This window comes from Cygnus olor, chromosome 12, assembly GCF_009769625.2.
Source record: "Cygnus olor isolate bCygOlo1 chromosome 12, bCygOlo1.pri.v2, whole genome shotgun sequence".
In the NCBI taxonomy this organism is placed as follows: Eukaryota; Metazoa; Chordata; class Aves; order Anseriformes; family Anatidae; genus Cygnus; species Cygnus olor.
Genome location: NC_049180.1, coordinates 21,159,241 through 21,184,041, shown reverse-complemented (window position 1 = coordinate 21,184,041; position 24,801 = coordinate 21,159,241). Strand labels below are relative to the sequence as shown.

At 37.4% G+C, this 24,801-nt stretch overlaps 2 long non-coding RNA genes across 3 annotated transcripts in view; both read left to right on the top strand.

Annotated features, from left to right (window-relative positions):
• LOC121076824 overlaps window positions 1-11,549 on the top strand; it is a 93,552-nt gene extending 82,003 nt beyond the window's left edge. For both annotated transcript variants that reach the window (XR_005823737.1, XR_005823738.1), the window contains exons 9-10: window positions 11,044-11,169; window positions 11,505-11,549. This is a non-coding gene — a long non-coding RNA (uncharacterized LOC121076824). The remainder of the gene's footprint in view (window positions 1-11,043; window positions 11,170-11,504) is intronic.
• Window positions 11,550-16,135: 4,586 nt separating this feature from the next.
• On the top strand, window positions 16,136-24,320 carry LOC121076859. Its single transcript, XR_005823762.1, has 4 exons — window positions 16,136-16,174; window positions 19,924-20,041; window positions 21,744-22,041; window positions 22,205-24,320. It is a non-coding gene; the product is annotated as an uncharacterized LOC121076859 (long non-coding RNA).
• The last annotated feature ends 481 nt before the right edge of the window (window positions 24,321-24,801 follow it).

Sequence of the window (24,801 nt, the reverse complement as noted above, 5' to 3'; positions counted from 1 at the left end):
GCCTGTGTTGTCTGAAAAAGCCACATCGGATCAGCGGAAGCTTAAAGCAAAGCATAAATTATAGATATATGTCTGTTTCTTTGATGATGTGAGACTAGTAGGTGCATCCCACTTCCATCACACAAAGAACCACACTTTCATGCAGCTTTTTCACTTTGTCACATCACATTTGAAAAAACAACAGTGAAAACATAAATGTTCTATTTTTTTTAACAAACAGCCTGTTCAAAGCCAGTTTTGAATTTCTTCAGTTTCTGAATTAATTAAATATAAAACGTGTTAAATTGCAAAGTTCAATGCAGCAAGGATTGTTGCTTATTTTCTATATCTATTTGTCGTTACTGTTAACTGTTATACATGTTTCTGAACCTGAGCTACTGAACCTGAGCTACTGAAATGCTCCTGGCATTTTGACCACTCAAAACAAAGGTGTTTAGGAGGTCCTGAAAAGGGATATTTTTTTGCTTTGTGAATTTTGTTGTGAAAAGGTGATAGAATTTTATTACATCTAAATTATAGAATCTTCAGTAATATTATAACAATGAATTTGGGGCTAAGGATAACGCTTATAATTATCAAGCATAAGTATGTGTAATGTATTTATGTAATAAAAGAGAGACAGGTTGTCATTATAATCTTACCCTGCCAACATGAAGAATACTGCAGACTTATTGTAATATTAACAGATGAAATGCTACCTAGTTTGTTGATGTCATTTCTTTACCAGAACAAAAATCTCCGTTATAGATTAATTCATGAATTTGATGGTTGTGGCTAATAGTCAGAGAAAAATAATAATGCATTAGTGTTCAGTCATACAGTAATTACTCTAGAAATTACTTCTACATTTGCAATTTCAACAAAATGCTTCAAATATTATACTAGATAGATACGGGATAGATCCCTTACATACTTCTGAGGTACTGCAGATGAGAGAGTTGATAGCACTTGACTGAAAAGGATTATAATTTTTTTTAAATGGGGCATTTTGTTTCAAGTATTTAGTATTTTAGACTTTCCTTGTTGTTATTGAACTCATTCTTCAGCTATACTGTAGTGTTTCCTTTCATGCTTTGCTGATGTCCAGTTTACTTCATAGAAATAGCTTATTGAGTAAAGCATAATTGTACTTTGTAAAATACTCATCTTGTATCACTTCTTTTAGAGATCAGACATTTCCTTTTCCCATAAGGTCTAAAGATCTGTAAGTTGACATAATTCTGCACAAATCATTCACTCTGGTAGTGTAACTTAGACTGTCCAAATTCCCCTTGGACTGTGGCCTCTGTAACTGTGCCATCACTCACTTAACTTCACCTTATCTTTAAATAAGTTTAACCAGAAGGGACTTGTTCAACTCACCACTCTTGAGTAATGTGAATTATTTATATGATCTTCATATGTGTTCGTTAAGCCATATACAGTAAGCCTAAGTATAACCGTTTATTCTGTTCATCCATAAGTGTGTTACCCCAAGCTTTGAACTCAGACTAACCACAATAAAAACCTCTCTTTTAGCTGTTCTTTGATGGAAATCCACATCATTTTTTTATGTTGTACAATGGCAGCACTGTTGCCTCAGACTGGCACGTTACCCTGGGAATGCACAGAGACATGTGTTCAGTGTTCATGTGTTCAGTGTTGTTGTGTTGCCACTTTCCAGACCACCCTCCCCTGCTGCTTTACAGAACTGAATATACAGGAAACTATACAATGCTGTGTCTTACAATGTAAACATGCCACTGTCACAGCTACTGTAGAAGTGATGACTGGAATAGTCCTTTGTTATCAATTCCCTACTTTGTTTGAGGAGCATTAAGTGGTCTTTTATGAGTAATATCAGGCATTGTGAAACAAGATTTCTGTAAAACTGTAAAGCACACCAGTAAAAAATGGAAATAAACAAATGAACTCTTTGAAATGCAGTACTGAAATGGATTCCCCAAAAAAGACCAACTAGTGAAAATTGTGTTTTAAGTGCAATTTATCAAAGTGCTGTACATTTATAGATGATGATAGAGAACTAGTCAATGTCTATTCAGAGGCAACATTTTTGGTTTGTAATTGTAACACAGTTGGACTAGTGTTGGTTTGAAATCTTCGAAAGAGTATGGGAGCAATCATTTTTCTGACTACGCTATAAGCTTTGGTTTTCTTTAGTACATGAAATCTACCTCCGCTTTCCATTTGAAATTTGTCCAGAACAGCAGTGTTTATACTTGTCCTTTTAGCAGCAGTGCCAGAGGGACCTCAAAGGCATAAGTCCTGTTCCATTCTTCCTTGGTTGATTTTCCTTAAACATAAGATATTTTAACACCTCTGTGGATCATAGGATGAATAGAGTCTACTGAATCAAACATTGTACCTCTTTCAGTATTAAGTGTGCTCAGGTTAGAACTTGCTTAATTTATGAGCTGTGAGGCCGCCATGAATCTAGGGGTAGGCATATTGTTAGAGCAGGTACAATTTTTCAGAAAGAAGAGAATTTAATTCTTTTGGTGTTGAGTTTTTTTTTATTTTGTTTTGTTGATGGTGTTTTTTTTTTCTTTTTTTTCAGAACTAAGAGGGTTTTATTCTTTTTTGTTTGGTTGTTTGCTTTGTTTTTGGTGATGGTTGTTTGTTTGTTTTACCAGAACTAATAAAACTTTATTCTTTGTTTGTTTGTTTGTTTGTTTGTTTGTTCTCCCTTCTGGTTTCTCTGGAGTGCTTGTATCTTCTCATACACAGTTGGTTTCCTCCTTGGCAAAACAGCTTCATATGTTTCATGGTTTTCTGCTCTTCTGAACTGGAACATGTTTTTGTGTGCTGTTAAGAGCACATAGCTTCGGAGGATTTGCAAAAGACAAGATACTTCATGCATCCCTTTCAGAGGTCTATTTCTGATAGTCCCTTGAAACCAATTCAAAACTCTCCCTAATTATAATAGGACAGGTTTGTGTCTGCTTTCAGTCAATAAAGCTTTGTTCTGCCTCAGGGATTTTACTTGTACCTGATTATATAATGGAGGATAGGAGAAGCAGGCAATAGTCATTTTAATCCCTGACTATCTTTCATTCAAATAAAAGCTGCAAGGAGATTGATTGAAAGGAAGAAGAGTGAATATGGTAGTACTAAAGGAACATTCTGCGCTGAGAAGTTCTGCTGAGAAGTTCACCGAGCTCCATCTTTATTTTCCCGTTTTTGAGTATTTTGGGATTTGACACTGGACCAAAAGACAGCATGTTTTAAATGGTAGCCGTGCTCTGTTCACAAAGCTGTAGTACATTGCAGGAAGCATGCAGCACATGCTGTGCAGCTCTGGGGTGAAAGCTGCTACTTCCAGCCGCATGTAATGTTCAGACTGGCTCAGAGTCCTGGTGCACGCACCCAGGTGTCCTGGAAGCTGGGAAACTTTAAGGTCAAACAAGCAGCTGTCCACTGAGTTCAGTGGTATGTGGAAGTGGAGGAAGTTTGGATCAGATTGGACTTTCTACGTTTTCAGGCTCTGGCAATAATTAAGGGTCTTACTTCTTGTATTGCTTTAGTCAAATACTGCCTCCACAGTGAATGGTGAAGCAAATGGCCTGAAATGGGAGTTTAATGCGATGAAAAGAGAATGTAGGACTGGCCTAAACTGAAGAACTGGTTAAAAATGAACAAACAAACAAAAAAGCCTCAAAAATATATTGAAGCAAGCCGGGGCGGGGGGGGGGGGGGGGGGGGGGGGGGGGTTATTTATTTATTTTAGTATATAGCTTTCTTGGGATATTTATCCCTCAGGTTGGAAGCTTGGGCTTTCCTTCTGTCAAAGCAGGGTTGAAAACCTGACACTTGTATATAAGTTTTAAATGCAACATGGCAATTATTTGTCTATTGTTAACAGAGCGTATCTTTTAATTTCTTGAGGATCTTTCGAAAAATAATCAAATAATATTGTAACTTAGGAAACATGTCCTTTTTTTATTTTTTTGTAAAACTATTTAAGAAGCAAATATTTTCAGAGAGAGCAGCTCTGTTGGTTGGTTATCCCATTGTCATGTCTGGATATAAAAATTAAAATTAGAAGGGGTGTATTAGGGATGGATATTACATTAAGATACTGAGGTTTACATTGTTAGTGCACAGATCTAAAAGGATTGAGCTTTTGTTGCTTAAAGAGAAATTAGTTTCTCAAGGCACTCAACTCTCAAACTGCTAACAACAGATCAGCTTTACAGTGCTCCTCAAGACTCAGTTCTGCAACCCATAGCTTAGAGTCAAGAATGGGAAACCGGGGCAATAAGGGAGCAAAAACATTCTCCTTACTTTTTGTTTCTGGGTCATCTTAATTGATCCCAGCAGACTTACCCATTGTTGGTCTGCCTCAATCAACCCACCTACATCCTCACTTGGAGGAACTTGTCTCTTTCCTAGCAGCTGAGGCAATACCTTTGGGGATGAAAAGGTTTCCTCTATTACTCCAGGGAATTTTTTAACCTCATCATTGCTGTATACATTGCTGGGTAGTCACCATCATGAACAAATGACAAATCAACACTTACACCTCCCCAACTACCACATGTTCATTTATACTGCTAGAAAGTAAGTTGTATACTCTACAGCTGGAATAGATACTTTCAATAGCTATACATTTAATTGGTTTTCTTACTGTTCCATGCACTTAGCTCAGTCTTTAATGTCTTTCTGAAAAAAAATTTGTCTAGCAAGCACATTAACTACAATGCCTTTAAAATACATACAATTTTAAAATACAGACAGCTGGTCGAACTGATCCAACCTTTGCTAAAACAGACAAAAATCACTGGCAACCTCAATCATAAATGTTGGGACTAGAAAAATGTTGGTACAGTTTTCATTGTTGCTCTAGATCTTGTTTATGCATTTCTAGATAGAATAAATACTGCAAAAAATCCTAAAGCTGTTTAATAAATACTGCATGTTCTGCAACACTTAATATCTAAAATCAGGCAGCATTAAAATCTCTTTAAGAAAGACCACTTTTGTACTATTTTTACTTTCAGGTCTGGATATTTAAGTGTAAATCAGATGAGTTGTATGTAAACTTGTAGGTGTTCACAAAATTTTCAAAACATTTTTAGATTTATTATTTGAGAATGCCTTGCAATTTTCTTTTCATAATAATCTATATTATTTAGTGCCTCTGAATGATCATGAAGATTAATTTATTTGTTTTGCACAGCTATACCTTTCTTTTGTATTTTTACGTTCCATAATCATATTGTAATAGGTTTTACATCTGTGTATATACCTCAATGCGATGATGGCAATACCCTCCTTAGGTGAAAAGGAACAATTATGGAAAATGATCATTCTTAATTTTCAGTTTTCCTCTCAGACTTATTTGGAAATACAAAAAAAAAAAAAGGGGGGGGGGGGGGCTCTAAAGAGTGAGCCTTATGTCTTGCCTTTCCTGATGCCTTTCCTCATCAATTGCATAGACTTTCCTGAAATAATCAGAACACAAATGCAATAACATTCAACCTAAATTTTCTGAAGTCAGAGCATTTGAATAATTCCAAATTAAGGATAATGACATATCATGTCCTTTGTCTAGTGGTCCTCAAATACTAACTGGATCAACTGTCATGATATAATAACATACCACAGACCAGGCTTAGATACAAAAAAAAAGTCTAGTAGTGCTGCTCTGAATATTATACTGTTGTTGTGTTCTTCCTCTTTTTTTTTTCATTTTTATCAGTGAGTTTACTAGTGAAATGAAAGACCAAGAAATGAAGTACACTTTTAGCTGTATTTCACGTGCAACTGCATCATACGCTTTCCGCTAAAACCAGTCTGCTTTTTTTGTCTTTTTTCTCTCTCTCTTCTTTTTTTCTTTTTTTAGTATAATGTTTCAGGTGTTTGCTTTTCTCCAGAGCACACCTTTACAAGCTGTTCAAGTGGCCTGTACAGTTCAAGGGAGCTTGCTCAGCATTGCCAGCAATATTCAGCACCAGAGGGTAGGGAACTGAGCAGTGCATCCTGCCACACACAAGGCAGCAGCTGTACTGGATGGAGCACTCAGTCCTAGCTGTGTAACCACTAACTGCAGCCGGTAAGTATTCCTCTAGCTTCCTTGGCACTTCTACCATCTGAAGGTTTAATGCTTACATGTAAAGTGTTAAGTTTTTACATTCTTCTGCTTCCCATAGCCACACAGTTCACACAAGTCATTTATGTTCACCTAGCTAAGATGAAAAAAAAAAATTTTAATATTGTTTTTATCAGTTATGAAGATGCTAACGAACAGGGCTTAGGATTTCTCAGAGGGAGGTACCTGTGTTTGTGTTGTTTCCGTCTTCAGATAAGCTTTTACATTTTTGTGTTTTTACATTTTTGTGTAGATAAGCTTTAACTTCTTTGTGTTTTTGAAGTCTATTTAGTATAGTGAGCTTGGTTTCATGCTACTCCAGTTCGGGCAGCAATCGTATTGAAAAGATGAAAGGCAGAAACAATCATAGCTTTTGAGTCATCGTAGCTTTTAAAGTAGTAATGTAGCCAGCTTCTTGCTTCACCAAGATGACACTCAGAGCCAGTAAAAGCTTCAAGAAGAAATGGAAGCCTATCCCAAGCATGGAACAGAACTGTGTTGCTCACTAATGATGCCTGCTTGCAACACTTAGCTTATAAGTGGTTACTGAAGCTGAAAGCGCCCAATTCCACATCTGATGCATTGACCCCCTGTGAAACAGTGAGTTAGTGAGTTCTGACATGCATTAGAAAGCTGAAAACTGATTGCATATGACAAATCTGTTACATGTTAAATAAACAGAGGAGTACAATTTGAGATTTAGTGAGGAATTCCAAAATAAGTGAAACAAAGGGTTGGGACTGCTAAAACCTAACAATCCAGTGGAGGAATAAGGAGCCTCGTTTCCCTGAAAAGAAAGTAAAGGTCATAAAAATCATCTCAATTCGAATAGCAAAAATAAAGGGAAGTAATGAGAAACGATTAATTTGTAGCATCAACATTTTTAAGAGGTAATCTTAAAAAAAAGAAATACAAGGTTTACTTGAGATTTACTGTACAGTAGTAAATCTACATTATTGCATCAAATAACTAATACAGTTGGTTTAGTTTGTTTATGTCATAATAAATTGTGTTTGTATGGCTGATTAAGAGGGGACGTTATAGAAAGTAGTCTGTTCTAGCTCGTCTTTGAAAACTGTTCATAGTTATAAGATCTCTATAGCACAATGAGGAAAAAAAATAAAGGATTAGTTTAAAGCATGTAAGAGAAACATGTTCATGACAATTGTGTCCATGATAGAACACCAAGCTCTTCTCGTTGCTTGCTTCGTCTAATGTTCACCAATAGAGTAGTTCCTTGAAGTTCTTCATACAAGTCCACACTAATGCTGGGAATAGGTGTCAACCTGTAAATACTGTACAAACACCGCTTTCCCTACTTCATTTAGAAAAAGTTCTTATAGGAAGATGCCATATTTTACTTCAGATTTAACTTTCCAAAAGGTTTTTCATTTCCCTTTCTTTTCAATGTATGTTTAAAATATCCTGTCTAGAAATTATCTGGTACTGCTGGTATTTCATTCTACTGAGCTATTGTTTTCATTTTGAGTCGTCTTTTCCTTTCTTTCGAAATAAGACCTAGACTAAATACCAAAATTCTCTCACTGCATATAATGGCTGAGTGCACTAAAGTATAAAAACCTTGATTTAAGTATTTTTGCATTCAAAGATCATAGGCAAGTGTTCATTTGAAGGTTCAGTAGCATTTTGAAATGAGAACATCATATATAAAGATGTCAGAGATGGAGCCTCCCACAGCGAGGTTGAAAGCAAAAGAAGAACAGAATGAATAGAAGAGTTTCTAGGTTCCAAGGAATTTTAACATCTCATTACTTTAGATTACTCTACATATAATTTTCAAATATTTTGTATTGTAGACTTTGAATGTATTGGTTAAAACTACTTCATACCTGACATCAATTTAGTCTTATTCATTATATCCCTTAAATAAAACCTTAAAAATAGCTGGTTTCAGTAAATGAGCAATTTTCTGATAGATGCAAAGTCTTCAACATTTCCAGAGTGAACTTGCGCTAAATGAAAACAGAAAGACTAGGAGGTAGCAGTCCCTCAGCCTCTCTTTAGCTATCTAGGGTTATGTGAATTCAAGTGGTTATAGTTTACTATATCTTATTGCATTCAAGATTTCCATAATCCTTCAATTAAAGATTTTACTACTTAGCTAAGCAATTGTGACTTACTTTATCAAGTGACAATCATTGTGATATTATCATTTGCTATAATCAGTGCTTGGACCGGTGTTTAATGTCTTTGGTAATCTAACGAACTGTGTGATAGAACTGTGGCTGCCTGAGGTTGTACTGGTTTTTGAGCATGGGTGGACAAATCTCTGTAATGGATCTAGTAGCTATCTTGAGCAACACACAGTAGTGAAATTGATGTCACCAATGACATCATCAGCCATACACCATCTTGTCCCAAGGAGACTTTAAGAGCTGGTTCATAGTGTCTGACTAACAGAGGTCTTGTTCTCCTACAGCGCAGATGGTTGAACAGGGAGGAGGTCATTAGAAATAATGGTCCTTTTGACACAGTGAGAAATTCAGTGTGTGGTGATACATGAGATATTTTGGTGTTGATATTAATCAGTCAGTTCACAAATATTAGGGAACGCATTGCTCTAGTTGGTCCTTCCAACTCACCGTTTGATACCTACCTGGCCTGCCTCAAATACAGCTAATTCACAGTGGCACTACTACAACAAACCATTCCTGCTCATGCAGAGATTTTTGCTGCATTTCTTTTTCTTTCATTTACTTGTAGAGAACAGACTTACTTTCTTGTTGGAGACAGGGGTTGGGTAGATGGGCCCTTTGTTTCCTCAGATAAAAGATGGGTGAAAAAAAAAAAAAAGAGGAGGCTTCCTGCTCACTGGAAAACACTGCCACACCTCACCAACACCTGAGGAACTCTCCCTTTTAGGGGACTTACTCTGGGGAGAGGTGAATCACACAGCAAGGGCGAGTGCCCAGGGCAGGCTGGCTGTGTTCTCCCTCCCAGCAGCCTCTGGCCAGTTGGGAATGTCTGTGCTCTGCAGTCGAAAGATGTGTGCTGGAACACATAGTAGCTCAGCAGCATGCCAAGCCCCTGATCATGCTCACCAGTGAAATGCAGAGATGGGAAAGAGAAGAATGTGAAGAAAATAGCTGAGGGAAGAGAGGAAGGAATGAGCTATTTAAAAGGAAGCTCACTGAAAAAGCCTGACAGGGAAAGAAAAAAAAATGCAAAAGAGAAATGCAATCTGAAAAAGTGAGAACGGACTGAAATTGCTAATGGGTAGTTTAATCTCAGAGAGTACCACAAAAAAACATGCCTTGGCACCTGAGAGCTGAGACAGTCACTCACAACAGTACAAACCTAATGTAAAAATGCAGCCTTTCCAAAGCGGTAACATTTCAAAATCTTCTCCTGTCTTGTACAGTACTTTATTCCTCATCCTCTTCTACCAGCTTCTGAACATAGTTTTGCTTGCTTATTACAGGCAGGATAGCCAGTTCTTACAATTTTATCATGAACTTTGAGGTATTTGATGCTTTATTTAAAGCCTCAGCTCCTGTAAATGTGAAAATATTTTTTTTAAAGATAAAACAAAACTTTCTAGTTCTCATGATTGTGTAGGAAAGCTTGGGAGTGTGATCCCAAAAATATACCTTAAGACTTAATACCTCACAGTTCAGAAGCCATTATGAGAATATAAAGATCCCAAGTGTGTGTGGGATTTCTATTTCTAGTGTCTCATGGTTTGTTCTGTTTGTTTTTTAATCTCATGGTCATTATGCCAATTTTTAGGATTTGGGGAAATCCAGTTGATGATCTGTCAAAGTTTGGAGTGTGTACAAGAATGAAGGTTATGATTGTATTCTTACTACAGCTTCCTGCTTAGGAACTTCACAAAAAAAGTTTATTTGACATTTGAGAATCTTCAGCTGATTTCAGAAATGGAAAACACACAGATTTTTGCAGAAGTGTGAAAATGAGTAACAGAATCATCAGCCCTGATTGCATTTTTATACTGATTCTAAAAATAATTGTCTTTATTCTCTCTTTCTGACCAAACTTTTCTGTGTAACCAGGCACGAGTTCCTGGTTTTGGAGGGGGCAGGAACAGATCCCAGGTTTTCAGATTTGCCTTAAGCAAGCTATATTCTAGCCCTTTTCTTCATAAAGATAACTTTGAAAATCCTTACTAAAACCAATTGAGAAGGTTGAAAGCTTGCCTTGGATTTTTTTCCCCTAAAGCTTATTCGGAATTGTACAGCAGCCTCCTAGGATTGGGCTTTGGGGTCTGCAGGCTGCTCAAATCGAAGGCCAAATCCTCAGAGGTGCTGAGCAGCCCCAGCTTCAGTTTTGGCTCCTTGTTAGCAGTGGCTTCCAGCAATGTCTGTGTCTCCCAAAAGAGATCAAGACTTACTGGCTCTTTGAAACTCCCAACAGGCATTTGTTCAGGGGTGATGAATTTTTGTTCTTAGCTTTCTCTTACAGTAGGATGTTTTCAACAGACTGCCTGGTGTGCAAGAGGGAAGATCTTTTAAACATTGCTAAAGATCCTTTACATGCAGCTAAATGTTATGAGGAATCAGGATCTTAGGCAGCCAGTTAAAGCATCCTGATTCCATTTCCAGTCTCAACTTGAAACTTGGTTCACTTGCTTGGGAAGGAAAGGCTTTTTGGGAACCCTTACCCTAAATTATTTCCCAGTTTGGAGTCTTCTCTCCAGCAATAAACAGTCTTACTTGAAGTGGTCGACTGTATGATCCAGCACCCCTCCCTCCCCCACTCCCGTCCTTGTCACAATCACCTCTTGAAATGCTTTATTCATTACGTTTTCATTGTCTTGAATTTATGCACTGCGGAAAGTGGGCTCCTAACATTATGAATGTTGCTTTCAGTCTACTTGGCATGTTATTTTGCTGCCACAGACAGCACTTTCCCCTCTTCCTCAGATATTTTCTTCTGGGAAGCTTGATTCCAGTTTCTGTTTTCTGTTCCAGGTCATATGAATATTCTCCATTTTATATTCCTGCCATTTAGTGAAATCTATAAAAGGCCGCTAAAGAGAAGGAAAATACATGAAGAGCCATGAGAAACCTGCGATGTCTGATTCTGATCAGGCACTGGTAAGAGCTGGCAGTAACTGGTGAGATCAACCATTACCTAAAAACATGTAACGTGGATTGGTGAGTCAACATGCTACCTGCTACATAGAAGCATACATAGCCTACACCTGCATATAATGTGTGTGTGTGTAGGTAGCTATCAGTACCTGCAATTCAAGAAGTTTAATTAGAACCAAATTTTCTATAAAAGCCTTTTTCTGAAAAAAATCATATTTTACTAATGCAAAATCAAAGGTGTTCTGAATAGTAATATAATAATATATATTGGCTTTATGTAATGATTTTAGTGAACATATCAGAGTTTTCTGAGCTGAATCGTTAACTCTGCTTTACAGATGAAAGCGTAAAGTTGAAATGAGCTGCCCAGGTTCATGCTGCAGGTAAGTGGTAGAGCTCAGAATAGTTTGGTGAACTGTATGCAGAACTCTTGGCTCCCTTGTACTGTTTGAAGATTTCTAAGATTTCATTTCTAAAGAGAAGGGGACATGAGAGGAAATGAAACCATATAAAGATAACTAGTCAGCCAACTCTTCCTTCTCAAAAACACAAAATAAAAGTTTTATTCAATCCCAACAAATCCAGATGTCACCAATTAAGACCAGAAGTAGAAACAGGCAATTCATGCCTTTTGTTGTTGTTTTTTAATGTAGCTTTTCTATTGAAGCCATATACATACATGTTACACAGATCAGATTAATAATGCACATTTCCAACTTTCAGTGTTTCTTTTGTGATAACACCCTGTTCTGTGTTTGCTAAACAAAAGCTTAAATACAAACAAAAATCAGAATACCAAATGACAAATCTCCAACACTAAGAAACTGAATAAACCAGAAAATCACATCCTATATCACCATTTCCATTAATGGTGCTGTACATAAAGAGATAAACAAGCTAAGATGAATTTCAACTCTTTTCCAATGATATTTGACACTCTAGTGTTTTACTCTTTTCAAAATACTAGGAGAGAATTAGACAAATTTTTGTGTTACATATTCATATGCGTATTTCATTTACTCCCTTGCAAATCTGAATAATCTGCTGCGTAAATTAGGAAAGCAGTATGCATGGGGCTTTTCAGCTGTCCACCTTTGCCTGAAGAGAAGGGCCTGAATGCAGAAAGCAACCTAAAATGTTTCTGTGTTGTTTATTGTGGTATTTGTAGGCTTGGGCTGTCCAACGGAAAAAGTATGTGGGGTGTGTGCATGTGTGTGATTTTTTTCTGCCCAATTTGTCCCAATTCATAGTTGGGGAGAGCCAGTCTCTCTTCACAGCAACAGCCTGAGACTTAGGTTAGACTTAGTGTGTTCTGAAACTGTACCCTTATGCTTCAAATGCATGATTCTCTTACAACAGTGTAGATCTGATTGAGCTCCATTAGAGTAAATTATGTAAATCCGGTCTTGGGGAAAGGAGAATAGTTCCTGGCATTCAAATATAATGAAACACACATATACACCACATGTGTGTGCTGGCATTAAACTTTCATTCACAGATTCTACCCCTGGTTTATGGAAATATTCATTCAGGTTCATCCCTCCTATAAAAAAATAAATAAATAAAACCTGGGACTGATTATAGTTTTGCATCAAAATCATGTGAAACTTGTGGGTTTGTCAGGAGTCCAGAGGAAACATGGGAGTTTCTTGTTGAGATTTTCAGTTCACTTGAACTTGAAACTCAGAATGCAACTTGAAGGGGAGAATGAACACACACAGATCAAGAAGAAGGAATATGTTCAAACAAACCCTCATGAAATGCAGCTCCCAACAGTTTTACATGGAATCCTCACTCAAAAATAAATAAATAAATAAATAAAAATAAATGCAAAAACATTTCTCTCTCTTAAAAGTCTTACTCTTAACGCTAATGAAAATCTGTTTCCGCTATGGGCGGTGCCATTTGTTAAAAAAAGAAAATGCAAAATATTTTGCTTAACAAAATGTCCCTATAACATCACTAAAAGCAGAGGGAAAAGTATGTTTTAATTAATTTATAAACAAAAGATTATTTCCTGCACTGCCAGCAAAAATCCTGTTTGCTGACAAGGTTCTGGCTTCAAACATTATCAGCAAATGGCAGGATGAGTCCTTTTATGTAAATGAACTCATTATTATTAATTTCTGCTGGTGCTGAACGATTTATGAACTGCTTTTCAAATATGGAAAAGTGGTTCATGAATCAGAGGGGAAAAAATGTTCAAAAAGTCCTGGATTGATAAATAACAGTACTCATTCATGAATCCCGCCCATGGTGTCTTTTATCTTCAGCAGGGAGAAGATCAAAATGATAAAATAGTAATGTGCCAACAAAAAAGGATTGAATGGGCAGAGACTTGTAATATTGTCCTCTCCAAGCCTTAATGGGCAGGGATGAATGGCGACAGACTATCCTTCACTACCAGGCAGCTATGTACTATGATTCTCCCAAGGTGAAAATGCCCTTTTTTCATACATACCACACAAAGCCAGAGTGTGAAGGAGCTGCTGAGCAGAATCCCACTTGCCCCCTGCCTTCACAAACATACGCAAGCTATGGTCGAGTGATGGTGCCTTTCCATCATAGCTGCTTTTCAAGGAATACAAGTCTACTATGTGCAGACATTGTAACTGCAAAACTCCATGGGTACCTCTCCAGCAGCCTCATGCTTCCCCCCATGTCTCTTACACCTCATTCCTGCTAGTCATCCTGGAACTGGCATGTTACCTCGTTCTCCTCTACCAGGGAGTACAGAACCCATTTGATTTTAAAGGCTCTTATTTTAAGACGAACAGTTACTCTAGAGATGAAAAGTATTTCCTAAAAAGTGAGAAATCTGGCTGCTGTTCACCTTCCCCCTACTCTCAAAGCACGCCACTAGCCCTGAACAGGACAGCATCTTCAGGACAGCATAGTATATACAACTAAATTTGCATCATGCCTTGTTTAATGAAGACACCGCTTTTCATCCATATTTGAAGGAATCAGGCTGAAACATAAAATAATGTAAGTACCAGGAATGAACTGTGGCCATAGAGGTGTTTTTTTCTCTCTTAGGAAATTCTCTGATGTGCAAGTAGTCACAAATAACTGGGTCAAATTTATCACCTGTGTAATTTCATTAAAATCATAGAAGTTGTGCCCAGAAAGAGTTTAGACCATTATTGTTTCAATGCTAAATATAGGACAAGTCTATAAAAATGAAGTAGAGAGAGTGATAAAAGTCTGTTCCCTAATTAGTTTTCCTTTCTACAGTTTTGATGTAGGAAGAAACTACAATTGCATATTGTGATTATTTGCTCTTAAATAGCATTGCTCATTTAAGAACTTGAAAAACCTTTCAGGTATTAGTCAATTAAAGCTCACAACATCATGTGAGGTATGAGGAATTGCATTAACACTAAAGGCGAGGAAAATGAAGTAAGGATAAATTTACTTGCACAAGGCCATGAAAAGAATCTGGCAGACTCTGTAGTCAACCCAGAAGAATTGTTGACTTTTCCTACTGCAACCGATAGCTAAAGGATCTTTCAACAGAGGAAAATAAACTAACAGAATAGTAGCTGTTTCTTAAACTTATGTATATTGCAAATTAATATTTTGACAATTTTCTTTATTTCATCTTGCCACAGGACAAAATCTTATGCTTCTGTGTCTAGCAGTGAAGTTTTAACCTCCTGAATATACATCTTTGAACAATATATATTTTTCTGTCTACTAAAGACATAATGGCTGCTCCTTTTATGGGAAACCAGGATCTAATCCAGTAAGTCTCTGAGAATCAATATTCTTGTGAAATGACACCATGTTGAAGTTATTTTATGTTATGTTGATGGTTAGCTAATTTTGTAATGGAGACATTTCTTGTAGAAGCAGACATAGTATAATTTAGTGGTAAAAACGTCAATCACAAGGGGTTGAACACTTATGTCAGGGCAGGAAGAGGGCAGATTTATTGATAGAAATGTATCTATATACTCTTTGTGGCACTTTGACCTGAAATATCCATTTTGGTTATAATTTTGTTTTGTGAAAATGACATCAACTGCAGTCACTAATGCAAAAATGACACTGGAATGCTTTGTTCCACAGGTCTGATTTAAAAGTCTTGCTGCTGTTTGTTGTAGTAACAGCTTCTCAATAGCAAGCAAATTAAGGTACTCATTTAACTGCTCTTTTATTCTGTTTGTAGAATTTTGTAATAGATGACAGCCTCAGGAAAAAAAAAAAAAAAAAAGGAAAAAAAGTGTTATTTTTTCTACTATTTAAAATTGTTTAAATGGTGAATATATAGCATGTCATTATGACATTGAGGTAACCAAGAGAAGGAGGCATGGTGCTCTGGATAATAGTACATGAGGATGTATTCCTGTGTGGCTTTTCTTCCTAATGCCATTTAACCACCCACCCAAAGCCATAAAAAATAACAATAAGGATGGGTAGGAGAGGATGGAATAAACTAAGTACAGAGGCTGAAAAAGAGTAAGTGACAAGGGAGGAGACAAAGAAAGAAAAACATCCAGAAACAGGGAACATAGGAATATCTCATTTGTGACTTCAACTGTTTTTACAAAAAATACAAAATCCTCTTCAGCTCAATGAACATTTGCATATTATTATTCCAGATTTACAATGGTGTAACTAAAAACAGCACATGGTCTCCCCTCAGCTGGAGGAATAGGAAAAAGTTTATTAGGAACAATATGCATTTTACAGAGGATCTGTACTGCAATATGAAATACTGGTTAGTCTCTATTTTCTGCTGTGTTATCATTACCCAGAAGAGTGCCTTAATATCATGACTCCTCAATTTCTAAAGGCTTAGTTAATCTCTGGGCTAGTATTTTAAGTTTGCATTTTACTTAAGGTGACTCTTCCATGCTTGAAGGTTTAATTTAGTATAAATAACAGTCACCTTTTTTCACTGAGACATACAAAATTCATAATCTGTTTCATAAATCTTAATTCTTGGCTCCTTTTCCGGCAAACAGACAGAATCAGAGACCATCCAATGTCCTGCTCTGTGGTGAGTCACAATGCTTTTCTCACTTAAATACAGAAACCATTTAGAGTCTGGGTAGATTACAACTTTCCAGAAGCACTAAAAGTGGGAATTTGGCCTGTATTTTAAGGGCAAGATCCACAAAGACGTTTCTTTTGAGTGATAATCAAGGCTTTCTATAAACTTGATTGACTGAAACAGTCGTCAGATAACTAAAGAGAGAGAATGTCACTAAAGAGTGTAGAACACTGCTCACCTGATGATGGCATGATAACTTAACACGGCACTAGTACAATGGTATATTGTTTGCACACTATCAAGTACAGCTAGACAGCTTATCCAAAGGTTGCCTATCATACATCTTCATGTGGACTGGGAGCTGGTAGCTCGGGAAGTAGCTGATCCTCCCAAAAGTTAGGACTGCTCATTAACAGCGGTCATAATGTAGCCAAGGGCATTGATTTACAAACTGGAGAAGAATGAAAACAGTTGTAAGACTGAAATTTAGCTCATTTTCACATTGTGCCAATCAGATCATGCATAGTTATTACATTCCTCAGAGGAATGCTGACTGGCAGGAAGATTAGAAGAAAATCATTCTTAAAATAAGAAAAATGACACTATTGGGTTTTTATTCTTTAGATAAATGTGTATATATATGTATATATATAACGTAGAATTTTGTTGTTTTTTTTTTTCCTAAACCTAGACATTTTAGTTCTGCCCATTTGCATAGGTATTATCTCTATCGTATTTATTCACACTGCTCATAAAAAAAGCACATCACAAAAGTGCCTGCAAAATAAAACTCCAATGAGAAGGGACCCATCAAGTTTAAATGGAGGTTTATATTGTGGCATTATGAGACAGAGGCTCGCACATTTGCAGCTCCCATGGCAGAAAGTGAAACTCTGAACAATTAAAGCAGCACAGACATCCTGCCCTAAAGGACTGTAAGTATTTAAAAAAGCAGCCATGACCTCTCTTTACTGGGCCTGTTTTCTATTTAATTTACAGTCTTTACTAGCCAACAAAATCTTGGCTGGATCTTAGTCGAAGTGATGAATATACAAGCATTTTGATCTACAATTTAGGGAACTTCAAAGTATTCTTTACTTTATGATCATTTGTAGTCAAGGTCAGAGCTCTGGCAGTAATTTAGATACCACCTAAACATACTTAAAATATATAAATTGCTTTGCAGTAGCATGTACTGTCCTTTCTATTTTTATTCAGAGTAAGGGTGAAGTGGTCCAGCTCTCAAAAAGCTACTCCTACAATCATGTGTAAGCAGCTCCATACCTGTTTCTCTTATGCAGTTACCACAGTGGCACACAAAAATGGTGCATACATGTATGATAAACAAAAATGAGCTGTTTTCATTGATTTGTTTATTGATGTATGAGCTTGGGAGAGTAGTAATACAAATGATTAGTGTTATGAAAAAAAAGCTTTAAAACCTTTGAAGAGAAGAGTCTGTTCTTTTTGACACCTGTTTTTCTCACTTTGCCACATACTTTGCTAATGCACAAAATGTTTTCAGCTTTGTCACATATAAGCCATTTCAGAATCATTTTCCTTTTCAGGTACAGGGAATCTCTTTTATGCCAGCAGGATCTTGCAAAACAAAAACCTGAAGTGTGACCGCTATATTAGCACAATTATCTCAAGTTCTAGGCCCACTTCTATGTAGATGTGATGTCTTTCTACATTTTTCTCTCTAGATTTGTGCTTGCTAAGACAAACCTTCTGATTCCTGTGCTTTATGTCTATAGCCCAACTTTTTCACCAGCAAAGCTCAATCATTCATTCAAACCCCAGCAATGAATCTCAGTTACTTTGGCCTTGGCAAATGGATACCTTCTTGCCCATTCACTCTGACACTGCTGCAGGGGTGCATATTTAAATTTAATATTGTACCATCTTCTGCTTCTACCATGTACTCTTTCATTGTCTCCTTCCTTCACCGTGCAGCTAAAAACATCCTATAGACATTTAAGGCCCATCATAGGCTCTCCTCAGCTTGTCTCTGTCACATCCAGGAGGTATTGGCAGATCAAAGTGCATCCACCATTCACACTGGATTTCACCACCCGTTTCTTAAATTTTGAACCATTCTGTTTTCTTCTGGGAATGTCCATGCCCATAAAAATCTGCCAAGCTACTTCACTTGCCCTTCTTCACATCCTCCCTTAAAACTCTCCTCTGCTGTGACACCTTAAAAAAAATGATAGTGGTTAAGCAGCTGATGTGCTGTGACTGCATAGTGATCATAATTATCTCCCAGTTACCTTGTCATTTCTGCCCCTCTACCCATCTGTTTGCTGTCTTTTGTCTTTTGCTTAGATTAAAGACTCTTTGGGGTAGGGACCATGCCTGTGTTTCCTATGTACTTGGATACCATCCTACACAAAGAATCTTGGGTCCTAGGCACTGCTGCGGTGCACGTAAATAAGAATTACTGTTTCTAAAGCAAAATCTTCTACATTTTTTTCTACGCATAAATTATGGCCACATCCTGTAATCTATTTTTCAGGCTAAACAGTTGACTTCAATGGGAGTTGAGCCAGGGAGGAGCTGGCCTATAATCTTTATTCAAAACAGGCAACATACCATATTGTTAATCACCTTAAACAGAGATGATCATGTTCAGTGATGCAATCCTACCTGCGGATAAATTAACTACCTTTCCAGAAACCTTATGACTTCACTCATTTACACCAGGACAGGCTGCTTTTATGAAGCTATTGTTCTGCCAGGGGTAACAAGACTGCAGTGGCTCTCTGGCCATATTTCCTTCATGTTGATTGCCTGGAGGCTGGCAAAAGGGCAGTTAATAACCAGCAGTCACTTGTATGCTACCCTGTGCTTGCCCAAGAGGTCTAGAGGTAGCTGTTACTTCCCATTCAGAGCTCTTCTCTCAATGGAGTAACACAACGCAGTTTTCTGGGGGCTGCAGTTTTGAGTTTTATTCAGAATTTTGTTAATATCCTCAAATATAGCTTTATCCGTCTTGCAACCATATCCCTAAGCTGCTGATTATAATTCACCAGAGTCTTGGAGAAGCAATGAGTTTGGCCAAGAATTCAGCTTGGGAAGAATCTGAAGCTATCTGAGTCTCTGAATCATAGCTGTTGGTGGGAGAGGTGCTTACAGAGGCCACTGTCTCCTGCACTGTTCCTTGAGGAACGACAGCTGTCTGCTTCCTCCCATGTAACTTGGAAGAACTGCAAAGAAAAGGAAAGCCAAAGCCAAAAATAAAAACAAGCGCAAAAGCAATGAGTAAAAACTGCTAGATTCAAGGAGCTGTTGTACTACTGGAGGTGAGCCAAAAATCTGTGGAAGTCCCCTGTTAATGCAAAGGCTTGGTTGTAATTGCTACCACCCCGCACACACACTCCTTCCTTCCCCAGGTGAAACTTCTCTTGGACATATAAGACAGACCAGAAAAAATGCACATGCTTTTCCCAGAGTTGTAATGTTTGCTTTATAGGCTTTCTGCCTGATAGTATGTTTTTTTTCCTTTTCTCCTGAAAAGTGTGGTGCTTCCTAAATTGTCGATGTCTGAGACAGGTCCCTAATATACTCAGTAAATCCAGTCTGTATATGCTTGCTTTTTACTCAATTATTAGTTTAGCCAGGGGGTAATCTTAACTGTTCATAGCTCAGGTTGCTTTCCACTTTCTGCAAGTGTTTAGGTCATCAGGTGCTGGTCTGTAAATAAACCATGCAGGTAAGACCAAATGTTAAATCTCCAGGTCTGTGTTACACAGGGAGGAACACCAGAAGGAAAAGAATCTCCTTGCTGCAGACCGTATGACAACTACTGACTTTCAAGCACTAGGAAGAAACCTTCTGAAGCATTTTCTGTTTGCCACCGTCAGAAACAAGGTGCTGAATTAGAAGCACAGGTGATCCTGGTCTGATTCAAAACCCCCTGTATTTCCATGGGCATAATAAAAGTGTTTATAGCTGTGTAGCAAAATTGTCCCAGTTGTATAAACATATATATATATATGGTATAATACATAATGAAACAGAAATAAATTCTACGTTCCTTCCTAACCTTTAAAAAAAAAAAAGACATAGCATGTTTATTTAGAGAATATCCTTTATTTTCTTTTATTTTCTTTTTTTTTTTTTTTTTTTTTTCCCCTAAGGGGTATAGCAAATTTATAACTGTATATTGAATTCATTGTTTATTATATTCTCAATAATGTGCCTCTGTACCCATATGTTCTGGGGCTTTAATCAACTATTTCTATGTTATTGGGGAAAAAGTTATCTAAATATTTTGAATGGAATACTATAGTATATCGGAAAATTGCCTGTGCTTCCCTATCTGAGAAAAGTGTGCAGTACTGAGCAAATAAAGCAAAACGTCACACTTACTTTAGATAATCAAGTGCCTAATTATACAAAAGTGATGTGAGAGAGCTATACAGAATCTGACCCAGAACTGTAACTAGAAAATAATAATATTATCCTAATTAAAATCCATATAAAAATTTGTTATCCACTCTCAAATCCCTGACAAACTTGTATGGTTCAAATAATCACAAGATTTGCAGACTAAAGATTTAGTAAAAGTTTCATAGAAAAACAAGATCCCTAATGAATTCTTATTGTTTTTTAATATTGTGCCTCTTCTACAACAATGATGGCTTTTGGGGACTCTTGCTCACTTATGGGACATGTGGGTCATTTGAAAACTTGAATATTCATTATGAGATGAGCTGGAACTGGATGTGCAATATGTTTGGTTGAAAACTAAATTTTATGTAAATTCTACAGTGATGTTTTCTGGCTCAGTTAGAATCCATTCTACTGTTTATCTTTCTGCTAATAATGGTCTCTTGGGCTTCTTTTCAAGCCTATCTGTATACTCATTTTTTTTTTCCTCTTAAAATGAAAGATGAAGATCCAAAGAAAGCAATTTTTAAAGATAGAAATAGAAAAACAAGGTAAAAGGAATTAGCAATGCAATCTCTGCATATATTATGTGAAAATCTTCTGCAAAATTGCAGCTTGGAGTTTTATTCCAAGGACATTAACCATTTCATGTTTGAACAGCATTGCTGCTCTGGTTCTCCATATTTTAAAAACCTTTGGATCTGCTTTTGCTCTCTATTTCTGAATGTTTTTGTAATATTTATTAAGATATTCCTTCTACAGAGTAGTAAATCTAGTTCTCTGGAAGAGATAAAATCTGTGGCATAGCTCTGAAATGAGAATTAACCTTGATTACTACAGTAATTTACTAATCAAAACTGGAGACCTGCTAATCAAGCCTGAATTACCAGCTGCTTGATTTTTATAGTGACATAACCAAAACTGAACATTTGGTAAACAAGAGTCTTATTTATGAGGGGGAAAAATTGGCATATGGCCATATTTATCTTAATATATTTATCACTATATTGTCATGATTTCCTTATCTGCCAATGTGGGCATCTCCCTCCTTACTTAGCTCATTTACCTTACCCTGCCAGGACGAACACTGAATTTTAGATTACCCCAGAAGCGGGGTCAGAATAGGCAACCTCACATTTCAAGAGAGGTTTTATGGTCTGCCTGTTGTTTTTGGACCCAGGGAGGAGACTGATCTTTTGCAATTGCCTTACGCTGAAGAGTTGGTTAAAAAGCACCTTGGAATAAAGGAAGCAGAAAACTGAAAACAGGACTGAGAGGAATGGAGAACTGCCAGTAAGCAGACAGCTGGGAAAAGCTGCAAGAGGAAATGGCAAAGAGCATCCATGCGGCGCTGGTGAGCCCGGGGCTGGAGGGGGTGCGGACAGCCCTGGAGAAGCAGGACAGCAGGGAGAAAACCCAGGGGAAATGGTGGGAGTGAATCACTGAGGGCCTCACGGAGGAAGCCAGCGACTGCTCCTGTGAGTAAGCACATAGCTTGTATAAACGGACAATGTGCCAATTATTATAGCCTATGTGATGCACCTGGGATTTTTAAAGTATTTGTCTGGTTTCCAAAAGTGCAACTAATTTCATGTTTTTATTTTTATTTTTTTCAGTCTGATTTCTGTTCATTTTTTTCAGCTCCCAGATGGCATCCTGTATCCACTGACACAGAAAATAATTTCCCAGGATTTTCTTTAATGAATGACCTATTATGAACAAGCTGGAAAAACCCATACTATACGATTCTTCCACAGAAAAACTGATAATTAATATAAATGGAAATAAGCCCCAAAATAGGAATCCTTTTTGTTGCTTAAACTGCGCATGGTATTTCATTGTGGTAGCTTGTGCATTTAAAAAAAATGCTGTCCAAATGATATTGTCATGGGTAATTGTACTATTAAAAAGACAAAGAATGGAAACACAAAAATATTATTTCTAGTATAATGTTTACTGCATAAAATTCTGTTAGTCAGGTTCTTTCCCATCCCCTGGATGTTACTTTACACCTAATCCTTCATTCTTTCAATTCTTAGCGTAGAAAATTAATGTTAAAGCTACTGCTGCTTCCATTTTTTTTTTTCACCACCTCATCTAAAAAGCCTGAAATACTATTTTCCCTTTACGTCTTGAGGGTACTTGTGCCTAATAGGAATGAAGAAACATAGGGACGAGTTTAAATGTGTTGACTGATTTATAGCATATTTAGACCTTGAAGAACATGTGTGTAGTGACTATGTTTAAATGTGACCCTCGTGTGCAGCCTGCAAAGCCCTACTGCTCTCCGGCAGCAAGTGCAGTCCACTCATGTCATACAGCAATTAGAGCAGCACACTTAGCTACTTGGATGAACTGACATTTCTTCAGAGTGGTTTTAAATATCAGGAAAATGTGAGCAACTATAAGCTAAAACAGGGAGTGCTATTCCTGATATTGTGTTCTCTTGGAAGGAGGGACATCCATGAGGATAAAGGTTCCAGATTTTAGGGATGGATCCTGTAAGTACACTCAGGAGGCAACAACTTCTGACATCTGGAAGGCCAAAGAAATAACAGTGGAGTAAGTGGCTTAGACAGAGTTAAGCAAGAGAGGATATTCCAACCCCAAGCTGGCATAGTAGTCTGCTCCACTTCATTTCATGTCTCTGCTTCTCTCTGAAGTCATGTCCCTAAATCCTGAAATTTTCCATTAGACATGCTCGGTATTGTCAGTATTACATGTTCAGGATAACTTTTGCACCCTGTCAGAGCTTCGGAAGCACAACAAATTAATCTGGAAATTTGGATTGTTTCAGACTGCACTGTACTAGGGACACAACAGGAGCTCTGCAGGGAGAAGGAGAGGTGAAGTCACTGAGGAGGGAGCACTTGCACAGAGGGATTGATTGCTATTGAGGAAGGCCAGAAAAAAGTTAAAAACAGCAACAAAGGGAGCGGCAGAAAAGGTGGGAAGAGGAAGTAAAATGACAAGTGGAAGTGGCACCATAATGCTCTACTGTCTCTAAAGCAAAGAAAAATTATTTATTTATTCATTTTCAGCCAAAGGGAAAAAAAAAACACTAAGACATAAAAAGAGACAGAAAGTAGAACAGGAACTAGAACATGTGAAGAAAAAGGGCAGCAAAGGAAGAGGAGATTAAGAGAGTGGTGAAACAAGTGCTGGACGTAAAGGAGTTGGTGGGGGAGGAGGCAACACAAAGAGGTCTGATGTACAGGGCTTTTAGGTAAGTGAATTTTATTAGTATATGTCATTTCCTACTTTTTATTGCATTTCTCTGGCAACCATCCAGCAGTTCCATAACCTATGGGTGGGTTCCATAACCTATGGGAGGTGGCTGCGAGGTCAAAATGGTAGTTTTTGGCAGAATATTGACATGACTTGAGTCAGGCCATTACTTGTGGTTGTCATTAGACAAATAGTGAAACTGGGTTAATGGGGCAGGTGAATGAATCCTACAGGCTAGGGGAGGTTCAGTTTTCAAAACCTGACTCATGCAGAAAGGCCCAACTGACTCAGTGCAGTGAAAGCGATGGCGAGCAATGGTTTCAGCACTGCAGGGGCCCCAGGGACCTATTTAGAAGACAGTTCTCAGCTGTCAGATATACTTTAGCCTCTCTGCAGACTTAGGAAGGTGGACACTGGATACGTTTCAGTATAGTTAACTTCTCTTTATGTAACCATGGGATCCTGAAACACAGCCATGTGGCAAAACATGACTTACATGGAAAATGTCCTGAACTCTGAATTTTCGTCTTTTCTGGGTGCCAGTGTTTCTTTTTGCCCTCTGTATTGCTCTTTGCAGTTTTTTGTTTGTGTTTTTTGGTTTGTTCATTTTCTTCTAACATTCTTGTCTTGAACTTATAAGGGAAAAATCTCTAAAGCATAAGGTGACAAATAAAATGAGTTAAGATTTTTGAAATCTTTAGAACAATAGCTGCCATCCTGAGTCATGCAAGCTATCCACATAGACCAGTGTCTCCTCTCTGAGAGTGATGGATTTTGCTTGCATGATTTCATGTAATCCCTTTTATGGTCCATTTACACTTTTGACCTCCACACCATCCTATGGCCATGAGTTTCATAATTTCATTAGGCACTGTGAGGATTAAATGTTTCTTTTGTTTGTTTTAAGACTAATGCCTTATCATGTAATTGGGACTGCTAGTCCTTGCATTTGTGAGAGCCATTGAATAATTGTTCAGTATGTCAGGAATAAGGTTTTTGAAATTAAAAAG